The sequence below is a fragment of the Peromyscus californicus genome, unplaced genomic scaffold (assembly GCF_007827085.1).
Source record: "Peromyscus californicus insignis strain IS unplaced genomic scaffold, ASM782708v3 Scaffold_7__1_contigs__length_154581171, whole genome shotgun sequence".
In the NCBI taxonomy this organism is placed as follows: Eukaryota; Metazoa; Chordata; class Mammalia; order Rodentia; family Cricetidae; genus Peromyscus; species Peromyscus californicus.
The window spans coordinates 13,778,628-13,792,155 of record NW_026294595.1 but is presented as its reverse complement, the minus strand read 5'-3'; the positions used below and the strand labels follow the sequence as shown (position 1 = coordinate 13,792,155).

The window sequence follows — 13,528 nt, the reverse complement described above, 5'->3', positions numbered from 1 at the left end:
TCTCTAATCCTTACCTAAATGCTAGTTCTATTAGTCTATTAACTCCTTCCTATGTCAACAGAGAATGCTATCCAACTGACTAGAACCTTGATATAGATTATAATGGAACTTCAATTAGAAGCAATGCCAGGACTTCATTAGGCTCTAACTCCTTGTTTTAAGAAAGAACATTGTTGTTTCACTTCACATGAACCAAAAGTAGAAGGAGAGCTGCTGTTCCATCCCTATTTATCTGACCAGTGGTAGAGCTGCTAGGGACACAATACCATGGATCTGGACCCAGCCTGGACACAAAGACTTCCATGTTCCTCTTGAGACCTGGCTGGCAAGTGTAAAAGGCAGCAGAGGCTGTCCTTCATCTCAAGAATTTCAAACACGCCAAACAATTAAAAACAAACAAACAAAAACTAAACTAAAATACAATACACTGTACAGGGCTGATGCATCATGTGTCAATAGGTTGGGTATACATTGAGCAATTCAGGGCAACCACCTCTCTCTACAACTAGTTTCTAAATCCACAGAATGAAAGAATAAGTTTCTTTTTCCTAAAGTTTCTTCTAAATTTACTCTTTTTTTGACAGGGTTTCTCTGTGTAGCTTTTGCGCCTGTCCTGGAACTCACTCTGTAGCTCTGGCTGGCCTCAAACTCACAGAGATCCGCCTGGCTCTGCCTCCCGAGTGCTGGGATAAAAGGCGTGCGCCACCACTGCCCGGCTAAATTTACTCTTAATAAGATTCTACTCATAGATTCTTCTTTAAAAGACCTAATCCCTATTGCTGCCCCCCCAGAATCTAAATTGCCTAAATTTATACTTTTATTTGTAGAAACTTGAAATTATTTTCTCAATAGTAATAGACCAAGAGCTGTTTTATAAGCTAACATTATCACCTACAAAGAAAATCCCCAGCTCCCATGCCCAGAGCTTTTCACAATTTGCCTGTTTCAGATGGAACAATCTTGTGACTTGAACATTATTCTTTTTGGGGGCAGGTGGGGTGAGACAGAGTTTCTCTTTGTAGCCCTGGCTGTTCTGGAACTTGTTTTGTAGACCAGACTGGTCTTAAACTCACAGAGATCCACCTGCCTCTTCCTCCCAAGTGCTGGGATTAAAGGTGTGTGCCACCATCACCTGGGAAATATTATTCTTTTACTTTTGTTTACTCACCAACAGAAAGATAATGAACTGGCTATCATTTATCTCAGGATTATAGACAACTTTTATTCTGTCCAGTCAGTTATCTACTTTTCAAAAAAGCACCTGTTTCAGAGGAACCTACTGATCTCAAAGATGTATTATTCATAAACCCAGATCTGCAACTCAACTGCCTCATATCTACATACGAGTTTATACAAGACATTCAAAGCATGACTCTGTAACTGAGGTATTTAAAACATATCCCCTCCTCTCACTGCCATTGACTTAACAGCTGTGAGCTTTAAATCACCCAAAAAAACATTAGTGAGTTCCACTCTGCCAACAATCTTCCCAATGGTGACTGCTTGTGATACACTTACCAGACAGACAAGATAAACACCTCTCTTCTAAGTCAAAATTTGAACCTGAACCCTTTAAATGTTGAAGAAAGCATCCACAGAAGAGGAAGGGCTATACACTAAGTGAGAAAGACACACTAGGACACCATGACATTCACAAACAGTAACAAGCAAGACAGGACATCAAACTCTGCACAGCATCTCAGAAAAAAATTTCAAAGGCAATCTGGAGATTCATTCAGGTAAATGCCACCAGGAGTAATGAATCACAAGAAGAGGAACCAATCTCAAGAAGAGGAACCAATCCCTACTTTGCCTCGTATCTGCAAGACATGAGCAGTAAAACCCTAGGAAAAGGTATGTGTAGAAAAAGTGCAATGAGGCAGCACTCTGCTGTAACTTGCAAAAGGACCCGTAGGGACAGTAATCCCTGAGTCTGCTGTTTTTTATTGCCATGTTCAGGATGGAAAACGCCTATAGTTAACACATTTGAAAGGAAATCTCTACCAGTGCATGACCACTCCACAAGCCACTTAAAAATGTAAGCAAAGCAGCCAGAGTTGATTCTACAGGACTTCGTGTCTGAACGCTCCATGGCCATGTTGACATTCTTCTAAACCTTGATAGAAAACAATCCACGACCTCCCTTGAGACATCCTGCTCCGCCGGCTAAGGAATTACAAATAAATGCTGCTACTCCCTTGTTGAAATGAAAATGTGTCCCGTCACCAACTCTGCTGAGGAAGTCTTCGAGCCAACGAGAGTCAAAATCTTCAGAACCCAGCAAAAGTCACACTCGGCAATTTCCTGCACCTTTCTTCGTTTTAAAGAAGTTGCAGGTTTCTTCTGAGGCGTCACGGTCTGGCCAGGCTAACACCTTCCCTAGGGGCTGACCAGTTCCCGCAGTCTAGACCCGGCATCGGCCTCCCCTCAGGCCCGGCAATCGCAGCGCCACCCCCCGCCCCCCGACAACCCACCAAGGCGACACGGCCCGTGGCCTGCCCGGTGTCTCAGCACCAGGCGGCCTGGAACTGCGGTTCTCCCCAGACCTGGCGGCGTCTCTTGAGATGCGCTCGCCACTCCGGGCTAGGCCCGGTGCTCACTGCGCCTACCCGGCCTCCACAGCCTCGGCCGCCCGCGGGCCTCCGCTGTGATCCACACGCTCAGCCCCTCACCCGCGCAGCTGCGGCTGGCCTCTCAGGCGCCGCGGACAGACACCCAGCCGGCGACAGAGGCGGCAGTACGGGGAACTAGCGCGTACTCAGCAGCAGCCGCAGCCATCTTGGCACATCCGGCTCCGGTCGCCGCCGCCGACGTGTCCGACGGCTACGTCAGCGCGCGCCCCGCCCCTGGATCGCCCCGCCTCTCGCCTTCGTCCAGTCTTTCGCTGCCCCACCCCTTGCCCCGCCCCCACTGCCCTGCCCCCTTGGCATTGCTCCGAACTAGTCCGTCAGCGCCTCAATCTCGCCACGCCCCCTTTTGGCTCCAGACCCTCTCTCGTCCTGGTTTTCGCCCCTTCATCCTTTTGTCCCGCCCCTTCCCTTTAGCGCCCCCTTTTCGTCATGCTCCTCTTGACTCCGCCCCTCGTCCTCGGCCAGTCTTTCGCTGCCTCATCCCTCCGTCCCACCTCGTAGGCCACGCCCCTCCGCGTCAGTCCTTTACAGCTCCACCCCCGTGGCCCCGCCCCTCACCCACCTGCGGGGTCCAGAGCGCGGGCCCCGCCTCCCGACGTCGCCCTGGTTACGCCGGTTCTGTCTTGCAGGATTCCTGTTTTAGGATTTGATGAGACAGGAAGAAACAATCTTGAAAGACCGAAGCCAGCAGCTCCACTGAGTCCAAAGCCCCAGCAGGCCCTGCCGCCCTCCCCCTCCCCATTTTTCCGTTGGATCCCCAGGACGCCGGCGGGGTGACTGCGCGTGCGCCACCCTGTTTGTTCAAGGGGCTTGGCTGTCGCTTTCCACGGGTTGTACAAGCGCGTGCGCGGGGCCGCGTTCGTTGCTTGGTTACGGCTTTCACCTGCAGCCAGCAGGGTGCTGTTCGCCCGGCTACCGCCTTTGCCTGGAGCTGGCCAGAGCGCTCACGCCGCCCGGGGGCTTCTGACAGAGGAGAGAGCTGGAGCCTGACGGCTCGGTCCTCTATCCTCCCTCACGACTCCTCCCGATGGGGCGCGGCTTCAAGCCCCGGGCTGAGCGCTGGACCTCTTAGACCAGGGACATTCGCAGGTCAGGCTTGTGTCTGTCGTCTGTCGGTGCAGAGGCTCTCTGGAAAAAGGTGGGTGCTGTCATCTGGGGAGTGACCAGGCCCGGCCCCCTCACCTGTATTCCAGAGGGCACGATGGTGGCGGCGCGCCTGCGAGTCCGCCTGGACAGTGGCGGAACCAGGAGGAGGAGGGAGTGTGGTGGAGCTGGCCTGTGCTCAGCCACGCAAGCAGAGCCGCGAGCTCCGAGGGCCAGTTTCAGCCCTCTTGACGTGGCACTGTGGGTCACTTTGTAAAGCTAACATTTGTCTTCTGAGAGCCAGGTTCCCAACCTCTTTCAACACAAGAGAACACGTGATAAACTCAGTCCTAGGCCCTTAGGGAGACTCAGCAACCCCAGCCCCAGGATGGCTAGAGCTACATAATAGAAAGGACTTGTCTCAAAAAAACCAATAATAAATAATAAAATACTTCTCCATCAGGCTCCCAAGGGTAGGGATGGCTAGAGGGGCAGCTGGGTTGGCTCCTATCTCTCTTCAGCTGTTCTAACTTCCTGTCCTAAGGAGGACAGGACTCGCTGCTTGTAGGCAGGCTGATGTCCTGCAGCCAAGCGAATCCCCGAGTGACACAGACTCCAGTTTAAGGCCCATTCTGCACCCACATGTCCCGATTTGTTGACTATAACCTCTCTGGGCATTGGGAGAGCCGCTGGACAGTGTGAGGACTGGAATAGAGTACTTCTAATGTATATGCTGAGGCAACAGACACAAACTGGGACTGCCTGGGGCAGGCAGGGCACATGGTGACTCCTGGGCTTAGGGGTGCTCCCACCACCTCCATGGGTACTCCTGCTTATGCTTCTTCCCTTTGGGAACGCCTCATGTATTTAGAAGTTTGACACAGTTTCTCCAGCTCCCTGCAGTGCCATGGAGCCAGCATCTGATACAAGCTGTAAGCCATGTCAGAAATTCCCTGCCCTTTCTGTCCCTATGACCAACAGCTGGTGACATTATATTCTCTGTATCTCCACCCAGTCAGCCTCTCCCAGTAGTACTGTGTGGTGTGGTGGCCCCTGGGCGATTACATGTAGCTGGTTCACTCTGGGCTGGGCTGTGAACACGAAATACACTAGATAGGTAAGAATTCACAGTGACTCATTGGTGAGTGTTTATTGCATGTTGAAACAGCAGTACTCTGTATGTTCGATTGAATAAACCCCTTATTAAAAATTATATGTTTTTTAAATGTAGCTAGGAAATATAAAATTCCACATGTGGCTGTGAGTACGTTCTCCATGGAAAGTGCTGGCCTAAATGATGTGTACTTGGCATCCCTAATCTAGGGCTTGAAGCCTCCTTGAGTCAGGAGGCCATGTGGTGCTGGCTCCTTTCTGACACCGAGAAGCTGGGGGCAAGCCTCTGAGGAGTGCTAAAGGAAGAGGTAGCAGCAGTGGTGAAGAGAGGGTAGATCTTGGCCTCAAGCCTCTGTCCCTCACACCTACTGGATAGTTCCAGCATCATGTGTTCTTGGTGGTCTCTGCCTACTCTGTGTGGCAGTGTGCTCAGCCCCTGACTGACCCTTAGCATGGACACAGAACCTGGAGAGGAGAAAGGGTCAGTTTACAGGATCCAGGGCTCCCTGAGTAGTCCCAGCCAAAAGCATGTGAGGGCCACAGGGTAGAAAGAGCTGACTGGGAGGACTTCCTGAAGGAAGAGGGGTGATGGGCTGAGGACGAGAAAGCAGAGACAGTTGTGATTTAGGGTTGTATGTCATTTGTTCCCAGGCCATATAATGTATAGGCTCCTACCAGTGTGTCACCCAGGCTACCATGGCTACCATGTGGCCAATGTGAGGAGAGATCCTTTCTTGAAGGTTAAGGCCCGGCCCCTGAGGGCAATGGTGGGCAACATGAAAGGAGCCTCAGGCCAGCCTCACTTTTTCATGTACCCATAGTACAGGGCTAGCTTGTAGATGAGGCTCCATACCCAGACATTTGTACCTCAGCAGTCCTGCTTTCCATTCATAATGCCGTAGGCACTCTGGGTACTCACTGTGGATGTGAATGAGGGCTGACCTGTGGACCGAAGGTGTCAACCAAAGAAGCCCAGGCCACTGTATTCCTATTCTGGGCTGCTGAGAATGGGGCCTGCAGTCCTTCCTTGCCATAGGAATGGATAACTTTGGGTGCTCACCTGGCTGGTAGAACATAGATAAAATGGCTTGAGCAATTGTTGGGTAGTTGTTATGTCCAACTGGACTGCAAGATTCTAGAAGCCATGGGGGCTGGAGAGATGGCTCAGCGGTTAAGAGCACTGGCTGCTCTTCCAGAGGTCTTGAGTTCAGTTCCCCACGACCACATGGTGGCTCACAACCATTTGTAATGGGATCTGATGCCCTCTTCTGACATGCAGGTATACATGCAGACACAGCACTCATAAAATAAGTAAATCTAAAAATTAAAAAAAAAGTTTAAAAAAAGATTCTAGAAGTTAGAGATTCAAGGGTATTAGACACCTGCATTTCCTCACCTACAAAAATAGATGGTTATCACAACCTGTCCTAGACTTCCTTCCTTGAAGCCTTCTGGAACCATCTTCATGAGTAACAAGGGTTCAGAATCCACAGTAGGTCACTCCCTGGTCCCTTCCAGGTGTGGTACATGTTAACATGTTATGGCTTCACTTTCATGTCTCCAGAGTCCTGCTGTAGGCTTGGCCTATGTTGTGTCTCCTGGGGCGTTCTTAGATCACAGAGCCACCATATAGGGCGATAAGCAAGTAATAGGAACAAAGTGGAAATCCCGAGGCAGGTGTTGACATCACGCTAACCCAGGAGCACAGCTAGAGCAGGAAGATCTCTCGGCTGTGCTGGGGCCCCGAGAAGAGCAGGAAACCTTTCCAGCACCTTGCAAAGATGAGGCCGAGTCCCTGCTGTACTCCAGGCACTGCTGACTGGGATTAGGACAGATGCACCAGCCCTCTGTCCTGGAGGGGGTGTGGACACTAGAAAGCTGCAGATGTGGAGCTGTGTGAGTCACTTGTCAAAGCAGGGCCAGGAGCTCTTTGGGTTGAAGGGACAGTCTGGGTAGAGCTTCTGTATGGCAAGGAAAGGGATCCTTGGGTGTGGCTCTGTAGGCCCATCAAGGGATATTTGTCATGAGATACTATGAATCAAGGTCGGTCCTGGGGGCTTCTCAGCTCAGTTTGACCTGCTCCAGAGGCAGCCTTGGGCATCCCAGGCAAGTGGTGGGCTTTCTGGAGCAAATGTAGAACCCACCCTAGATGAAGCCTCTGGGCAGAGAGTGAGCTTCCTGGCTGCAACTGCTTCTGTAGTCCCCGAGGCAGCACAGCAGTAACGCGTGAATCTGGAACATGGGTGGTGATTTGCATTGCATGGGTGGACTCCCCCCGGAGTCTGGGCAGGGAAGGGACACGGGCCTCGAGAGAGCCAGAGGAACTGCAGTGTACAAAGGGTGCCATGTGCCAAACTGAATGTGGCCAGGGAAACTGGAAAAGTGGCCTGCCAAACTCCTCTTTTTCTCTGAGTCCATTTCTGCTTTTGAAGTGATTGTGCTGGGCAACATGGCTAGATGGATCCCTTACATTCTTTCTGCGGGAGGTGACCTCTCTCATGGGTCTGGGAGTCACTTGGCCCTGGCTCTAGTGAATGAACTGCATGCCTCTTTGAGCTTCGGTTTCCTTGTTTGCAACATGAATCAGATCTTGGGGTGGACACAAATACCATCTGGAGGACATCCTGCTGGCCAGAGGAGCACTGGGGGAATGCTGCCAGCAGAGGGAGGCAGAGAGCCACCTACAAATCTGACCAGCCGTTGAGGGGTCCTCTCAGCCTTCCTCACTTAGGTGCCTGCACCACCCCCCCACCCCACCCCACCCCACACACACAGCAGCCCTCTCTGAGGGAAGTCTTTATTTCTGGATTCCATGAAGGTTGTGGGCTTGCTGAAGAGAGCAGGTGCTGCATAAATGCTCCCTGAGTTGAGCACAGTGGAGTCGTAGAAGGTGATGGATCTCCAAGCTCTGAGTTCAGAAACTCAGTCCTCCACCTTGTGGGAACCAGTAGCAGCGCTGTTAAGATAAAGGAAAGGACCTTGTTCTGTGTCATCCCTTCTACCTAGCCTGCTGTAGCTAAGGTCAGTGACCTTTTTTCTCCCCTTCCCTTTCCAGATTAAGAAGACTGAGTTGGTGGGGGAGTAAATAGATAACTTGGGTCAGGCTTGTTTCTCAGTGCCAACTCCAGTAGAAGGCATGTTTACCCCATTCAGAGGACTCTCGTAAGAAACACAATACAGTGTTAAATATAGAGTTATAGAAATAACACGGTGCTGTAGAGAATGGACCTCACAAGCAGTGGGATCCAAAAACAAGCCATGAGGTCAAAGTTGTGTGAAGGCATCAAACCCTGCACTTTGTGCAACACCCTGGGTGGCATGTGCACATAAAAGCCCAGCAGCACACACTCTTGGCCACTGGAAACCTGGCGTCACCATCTCACCATGAGGATGATGACCAGTGACTATATATGCTGGGTTTGACTGCTCAGGAATGCTCTTAAAATCCATGCTGATGACAACGGCCATGCTGTTTCTGGGTCCGTACCATGACCCAGACAGAGTGCCAGTTCTATGTTTATGGCCAAACCATCTATACTCAGGCCTCAGAGGCCAGCACCTCACACAGGAGGACACTCTAGGGATCTTCTATCCCAAGGCTGCCTGGTAGAACATGAAAACACCAACTATGAGGTTGGTCAGGAACCAGGGTAGAGCCATATCTAATCTTTAAAGTTCAGGTACAGAGGGTAGAGCCACACCATCTTAAGGTGCATATGCAGAGCATAGAGCTACCCCATCTTTAAAGTGCATGTGTAAAGGGTAGCAACCCTGTCCTTGATCTACAAAATAAAGAGGTCCTTTGGAAAGGTTCCACACACCTCTCATTATTATTACTGTTATTATTATTATTATTTTAAATTTATGTGCATTGGTGTTTTGCTTGCATGTTTGTCTGTGTGAGGGTCTTGGATCCCCTGGAACTGGAGTTATTGATAGTTGTGAGCTTCCATATGGGTGCTGGGAATTGAACCTAGTTTCTCTGGAAGAGCAATCAGTGTTCCTAACTACTGAGCCATCTCTCGAGCCCCCACCCCCACCCCCTTTAGAGATCCACAGTATACATAGCAGGTTTGGGAATCCTGTAGTAAAAGAACTCCATTTCCCCTAACTCCTGAGTTTCTCAAGACAACTGGCATTTTTTGGTACCATGCTAAGTAGCACTGTTCAACTATTGTGTCAAAATACCTTTGCAGAAAAATGTACCTTGTGTTATGCCAAGAACCTCTATTGGGACATTTACCAGGAGCACTGTCCCCTCTACCAGAGGCCCTCATGTGCAGCTGAGGATTGGCCTGGTCCACCACAACTTCACAGGGTCTGCAGTCACATGGTAAAAATCATCTCCCCATGGAGCTTCCCTGATGGTAAGGACAAGGCAAGACTGATGGCTGGTTGATTCCAGGAGCTGCAAGAGGATGTCAGCACTCCATCTCTTTTGGTTTCAGGCATAGCCCCACTGCCTTGGCTGGGTTTGTGGCACTGATACCCTTGGGTCCCTCTTTGTACCGGACAGAGCAATGTAGAGCCACAGTTGGGGCCCCCTCTGACAACAAGGGACAAAGCAGTGTGGCAGCCTCTCCTCCTCACCTCCCTTTTTATTTGTTTATTTATAGATAAAGGATCTGGCCTTGAATTCCTAATCCTCCTTCCTGTCTTCACACCCCAAGTGCTCCCAACACTACATCTGGCTCCATGGATTGTTTATCTATGCTGGTGGCAGAGGTTTTGAAGTCTAAATCTGATCTGGGATGACATTCTGAGCCACATGTGGCCCCTGAGCACCTTCAGTGTGGCCAGTCCAGCCCTGGGTTTCAGACACAGTGCAAATAATCATAATACCAGTGAGATGGCTCAGTGGGTAAGGGTGCCTGTTGCCAAGCTGGATGCCCAAGTTCAGTCCCTGGAACCCACATGGTAGAGGGAGAGAACTGGCTCACACTAGTTGTCCCCTGGCCTCCACATGTGTGGCATGTGTGAGTACACACACATATACAAATAAATAAATACATACAAATGATAATAGAATGTGAACTCAGTCTTTTTACTACTTTGCTTATGTTGACTGCTGGTTAAGAGATAACTGTGGCTCCATTGGATGAACCAAGATGTATTATTGAAATAAATTTACATGCTCCTTTGTACTTTTTTGAAGGGTTATGAAGTATTTTAAATGCCATTATATAGCTTCAGTAACATTTCTGTTGGCATGGGCTTCTCTGAATCACTCTGAGAGGCTAAGGAAGCCCTTCTTTTTCAAAAGGATGGGGCCCCACATACCCCAGAACTACACAGGCAGGAGAAGGAAGGACACTTGGGGGTGTGGGGGGCGGAGAAAGGGCTAGTTCTTCAGGGGTGTTTTGGGGGTATTATTGTTTGTTTGTTTGTTTGTTTGTTTGTTTGTTTGTTTTTTGTGTGTGTGTGTGTGTGTGTTATTTTTTTCCCTTTTATTTTTGATTTTTCAAGACAGGGTTCCTCAGTGTAGCCCTGGCTGTTCTGGAACTCACTCTGTAGACCAGGCTGGCCTCAAACTCACAGAGATCCTCCTGCCTCTGCCTCCTGAGTGCTGGGATTAAAGGCCTGTGCCCTACTATTCTCGGATTATTTACATCTGGTTGTTGGTTTTGAAGCGGTCTAGCTGTTTATATAACTCAGGCTGGCCTTGAGCTTGTGGCAGTCCTCCTGTCTCAGCCTCTTGAGTGTTGGGTTCACCATGCCTGCACGTCTCTGCTTATATACTCTGAATGTTGAAAAGTAGGACTTACAAAGTCAAGCCTGGTGGAGCATACCTACAGTCCCAGAATTTGGGAGACTGAGGCAGAAGGATCACAAGTTCCATGCCAGCCAGAGAGACATAGTGACCCTGCCTCAGGCTGCTCTACTTATCACCCAACCCACTACCCTCTTGTAGTATATGTAATAACTATTCTTCTAAAGTAAAAACAAATGAAAACAGTGTCAGATGACAGGTCCCTGGGGAGGGGTGGCATCTCATAATGGGAAAAGGATAGTACCAAGGGGACCCACTGGCCTGTGTCCCTGGGAGGTTTTGGCATCCAAGAGGTGACCTGGGCCTTGAAGTCTTGGATCAGCCTACCCGGGCTGTTGTGTGACAGCCCCACACACTGGTTGGCTCTACAGGAATTCACTGTATCCTGGAGGCTGATGTCTTAGACCGGGTACCACTGGCAGGTGGCCTAAGGCCACTCTTAGCCTGCAGTTACCTCTGCTCCCGTGTCTGTATATGGCCGTCCCTCTGTGTGTGTCTGTGTCACAGAGCTCATTTCCACACATCTGTCTGCTTAGGTTTTGGTCCTGGAACATTTCTGCTGGGGAGTTGGCAGGACACACTGTCCTGTATTCCCCCTAAACAAGGGAGGGCTGAGGCTGGAATACTCCCTCTCCTCTCTGGGCTGTATAGCTGCTGAGTGCCCCATTTAGTCCTTAAAGTGTGTGTGTGTGTGTGTGTGTGTGTGTGTGTGTGTGTGTGTGTGTGCACGCGCGCGTGCGCAAGTGAGTGGGCATGTGTGAGAGGCCAGAGGGTGTCTTTCTCACTCTCTATCTTGGTTTTTTAGTTTGTTTTTGAGACAGAGACTGTTAGCTCTGGGCTGTCCCGGAACTTGCTATGTAGACCAGGCTGGCCTGGAACTCACAGAGATTCATCTTCTTCTGCCTCCCAAATGCTGAGATTAAAAATGTGTGCCACCATGCCCAGCTCCACTCTGTTTTTTGAGGCATGGTCTTTCACTGGACCTAGTGCTCTGCTGGTTGGCTAGGCCAACGGAACTCCAGGGCTCTGTCTTCCTCTCCACCCCAGCACGGGTTACAGATGTGTGGTCATGCCAAGCTTTTATGTGGATGCTGGAGATCCAAACTCAGGTCTTTGTGCTAGTGGAGCAGGAATTTTTACTATCTGAGCTATCGCCCCAGTCCTCATTTTTTGGTTTTTGTTTTTGAGATAGGGTCTCTCTTGAGACCTGGGGCTCACTGATTAGGCAAGGAATCCACCTGTCTCCACACCCACACCACGATGGTCTGCTGAGATTATAGCACCTTACCACACCCAGCTTTTTTATATAGACTCAAACCTAGGTGCTCAGGTTTACACTATAAGCACTTTATTGATGGTTATCTCCCAAGTCAATTTGTTACTTTATTTGGTCCTGGAGATGGAATCTGGAGCCCTGTCATAGTAAACAAATTCTCTACTACTGGGCTACATCCCTAGCCCTTACAATTTTTTTTTTTTACATTTTTGTTTGTTTCTAATGACTTTAGTGGCATATAGGTGCTCCTTAAAAGTACTAAGCTTAGTTGAGTGTGATGGTACACACCTGGAATCCCAACATTTGGGAGACTGAAACAGGAGATGGTGAGTTTGAGGCCGACCTGGGATACCCAGAAAGATCCTGTCATAAAATAAAAGAGAACTTGTTGTGTCCATGGGGACAAACTAAAAGTTCACATGTTGCTGGATTTCTTTGCTAGTTTTAGTAGACTCACAGATTGTGGAATTCTAGCATTGACAGGTCTGGGCCTTCACAGGGCCATGCAGCCTCCAACCTCTTAGACGGTGCTGGAATATCCAGCATGCCAAGTCAAACTTGTAGCCATCAAAGAGTGATAACCATTTCTCCGGCCCCAGGAAAGGCCACTCTGTTTTCTGCCTCTGTGGTTTTAATTACTGAGGACACTTCATAAAAACGGAATCATGTGGTCACTTGTGAGGCTTCTTTCACTGAGCCCAATGTCCTTCTACAGCTCACCCACATTTTAGTAGTTCTTAGAGCTTTGTTTCTTTTAATGGCTGAAAACATTCCACTGAATGTTTATTAGGGTATATACAGAGAAAAATAGACCATAGGGTGCACACAGTTGTGGGGTTGACAAGTTGACACAGGAGACCCAGGCATGTTAATTGGCCCAAGTTCTAGAGATCCAAGAAAAACCAGGCAGTCTTTCAGTGGGAGGTTCCCACAGCAGGCGGGGGTCCCCACTCCCTTGCTCTTTTGTAGACTGGTTTCTCACTGGCTAGAGATTTGTCCACACAGGTAAGGCTCCTTTTGGTCTGCAAATGCAAATGTTATCACTTCAAACCCAGTCCAAATGTGTGCCCAGTGGTCAGCCATCTCAGTGTGAACAGACCATGTCCATTATCCAATGGACACTGGGCTGCACATGCCGCTGTGGATGATTCTATAGAGAACACACAGGCATATGGGCCTGCTAGGCCCTTTCCATTGTCATTTCCATTTCAGGGTGGAATTTTAGGGGTGCTCGGATTCTTTGGGCAGAATTCAGGCTCAGACCTTCCCCTTGAGGGCAAGAACCAGACAATTTATCATAATTCTGTGTGTGAGCACTCCTCCTGGGACCTCGGGCCCCTCTGCTATCATAATGCGCAACACCGGGCCCAGGGACAGGACATCTGAACTTGATGGACTCACTCTTGTCCTCAGATGGCCAGGCTCTGAGAGGGCACCACACTCCAGCTCTCGTCACTTTGGTTAGAGACTACTGGTGTGCCCTGAGGTGTGGGCCAAGTGAAGAGGACCAGGCAGGAAGAGAGATGATCCTCACCTTACTATGCTGATTTTTTCTCAGGGCTAAGATGCCTTTGTAGCACTTAATCTCTTAGGATTATAGAACTTTGCAGACCTACCTTGCCATGGCACATGCTGCCCTGATGTGTTGTTTCTCCA

The 13,528-nt window shown here is 49.6% G+C and overlaps 1 protein-coding gene and 1 long non-coding RNA gene across 10 annotated transcripts in view; one reads left to right on the top strand and one right to left on the bottom strand.

The window, feature by feature from the left end:
- The window catches only part of Sec16a (SEC16 homolog A, endoplasmic reticulum export factor), a 37,377-nt gene extending 34,071 nt beyond the window's left edge, over positions 1-3,306 (bottom strand). For 4 of the 9 annotated variants that reach the window (XM_052725082.1, XM_052725083.1, XM_052725084.1 and 1 more), the window contains exon 1: positions 2,673-2,826. The gene's annotated coding sequence lies outside the window, so the exon portion shown is untranslated. Of the gene's footprint in view, positions 1-2,609; positions 2,828-3,192 lie in introns of those variants that run through there. The other 5 variants (XM_052725076.1, XM_052725079.1, XM_052725080.1 and 2 more) reach the window with 3 other exon arrangements.
- Positions 3,307-3,661: 355 nt separating this feature from the next.
- LOC128101748 (uncharacterized) lies at positions 3,662-7,847 on the top strand. Its single transcript, XR_008215174.1, has 2 exons — positions 3,662-3,768; positions 7,645-7,847. It is a non-coding gene; the product is annotated as an uncharacterized LOC128101748 (long non-coding RNA).
- Positions 7,848-13,528: the final 5,681 nt, after the last annotated feature.